The sequence below is a fragment of the Camelus ferus genome, chromosome 13, assembly GCF_009834535.1.
Source record: "Camelus ferus isolate YT-003-E chromosome 13, BCGSAC_Cfer_1.0, whole genome shotgun sequence".
In the NCBI taxonomy this organism is placed as follows: domain Eukaryota; kingdom Metazoa; phylum Chordata; class Mammalia; order Artiodactyla; family Camelidae; genus Camelus; species Camelus ferus.
The window spans coordinates 66360972-66363335 of NC_045708.1; the positions used below are offsets into that span (position 1 = coordinate 66360972).

Consider the following 2364-nt stretch of genomic DNA (forward strand, 5'->3'; position numbering starts at 1 on the left):
TTGAATGACGAGTAGGATATACTCAGGGGCATGTGAAGTGGAGCAGAGCAGGGAGCCAAGCGATAGATTTCAAAGACCTGGAGATGAAAGAAAGCGATGATGCGGGATCTGAAACAGGTCCTTGTGGTCAGAGCGTAGAGTGAGGGAGACGGTGGAGCAGTTGTCTGGAGAGGCAAGTAGGGACAAGAGGATGTAGAGCCCCAAGAGATGTGTTCAAGAATTTGGTCTTCATGCTAAGGGCAATAAGAAGAGTTTTAAGCAGGGAGAGACAGAACCATCTCTGCATCTTAAAAGATCATTCTGACAACAGCATGGAGAGGTTAATAAGAACTGAAATTGAACATGGTGAAAAACCTCTTAGGAGGCTCCTATGCTGTTCAGATTAAACCATGGTGGTGGCTTAGATGTAAGTGTTGGCAGAGAGAAGGGGAGGGGACTCAAGATTTGCTTCCGTTGTTCCCTGAACCACGCATAAAAGGAAAAGCAAAACCAAGCCTAAAGGCTGTAACATGAGGGAGGTATCTGAGAATTAGGGTAGAAAAGAATCCAAATTGCCTCCTGTTTGCTGGGAAAGACTTAGAGAGATGAGTACACGGAAGAAAAATAAAATTAGGTGTAGTAATTCTGATTCACAGACACCGTTTCCCGGCCAGATGCTGCCGTGGAAATTTCATGAACACCCGCTAAAATCATAAATGAAAATCACATATTCATAACGTTTAATGAGAATACAGGCTGAATTTACAGCCACTGAATGTGCAATACGGATGAAGATGTCAATTTGCCCATGGAAGATGGAAATATATACGGTAGAGGAAAACAATATCCAGAAATGTGACAAACATTTGCATGAAAATGAGTCACAGGAAAAACTCAAAACTTCTTCAATACTTTATGCATCAAATTATCTTCAGAGCAGTCAAAAAATAATAAATAACAATAGTGCATTTTCCTGCCATTAATTTTGTCACAAAACTTCTGTTGACTTCAGTGGAAGTTCTGCATCTAGAATGTGGCCCAGGAAATTTATAGTCTGTAACTCAGAGACCAAAGACCTTGAACATCAAGAAAATCTCTTACCCTTATTTATATACACTGTTCTTTATCTTTATCACAAAGGAAGAGCCGGTACCCATTCCAACTAGCCAATCATTATGCAAGGAATATTCTGACTCACCCAGCATCTTTAATCAGTAAATGCCGTGCCAATGGAAAGAGAGTGGGGAGAAGTCACAGCATCCATTAATAAAAAATGACTGGGGCTTTCTATCAACAGAGGCATCATTAGGAAACGTATGGTAGGAAAATAGTAGGCTGTAGATTTGTGGTGGCAGGGATGGCAACGGAATACTAACATTTACACCCTCTTAACCACTTCACTTTAAAATAATGCCGGATTTCAGTAACCACGTATGTGCTTAATAGAGCATTCTACATTTTCAATTTCTTGCTAAAGTCCTAACCATAGTCTCCAAAGATGAGAGTGCCTTCCTTACCTGACTCTGGCTCTCCCTTCAGCCTCTGGACACAAATATTTCTAATGTTTTCAGTTTTATTGAAATGTAATGGATACATAACACTGTACAAGTTTAATGATTTGATATATGTATCTATTACAAAATGATTATCACAATAAGTTTGGCTTAAAAATAGGGAATGCTTCCTGAATTTGCATATTTTCTTTGCACAGGTGCCTTGTTAGTCTCCTCAGTATGGTTCCAGTTTTTAGTGCATGAGCTGTTGAGGTGAGCATCACGGATACATCTAATAGGTAACTGACTGTGATTGCCATCAGAACGTATTTTTCATGAGGGCTTCAGTCAATTCTTGGCAAAAAATAAATCAGATGTGATGAGGAAGAATCTCAGATTAATCCAGTACTTTCTTGAACAGTCTCCTCTCTTTGCCACACTTCTACTCCCAATCACGAACCCTCGAGTAAATAAAGAAAATACAATTCACATCTCCAATAAATGGTGCAAATCTGTATTTCAACCGAGGATGCTTCCTGGTCACATAGTAGACTTGTAAACTGCATTGCATTTTGAAAGAAAACAAGATAGTCACATTCCATTGACAGACAGCCTTCTTGAGCATGTCTTCTGGCAGGTTAAAGGCACCCAGGTCATACGCTGAGGGTGCTTGGGAGAATCATATGTTCATATAAAACACCTAAAAATCTTAATAGAGGGATGAGCTAAAATTTCAAAAGTCCCCCATTACCATGTAACTTTTCAAGTATCACTAATGCATGGCACCAGTGGATTAGCAGTGTTCTGCTTTAACGGCATTTCTGCCCTATCATTAACCCAAGCATGGTCCATAAAGTTACCTGAATATCCATACATGAGCTTATGGCTGTTT

The 2364-nt window shown here is 39.7% G+C and overlaps 1 non-coding gene across 1 annotated transcript; it reads right to left on the reverse strand.

Annotated features, from left to right (window-relative positions):
- Nucleotides 1-1645: 1645 nt before the first annotated feature.
- LOC116668390 lies at nucleotides 1646-1753 on the reverse strand. Its single transcript, XR_004325558.1, has one exon. It is a non-coding gene; the product is annotated as a U6 spliceosomal RNA (small nuclear RNA).
- Nucleotides 1754-2364: the final 611 nt, after the last annotated feature.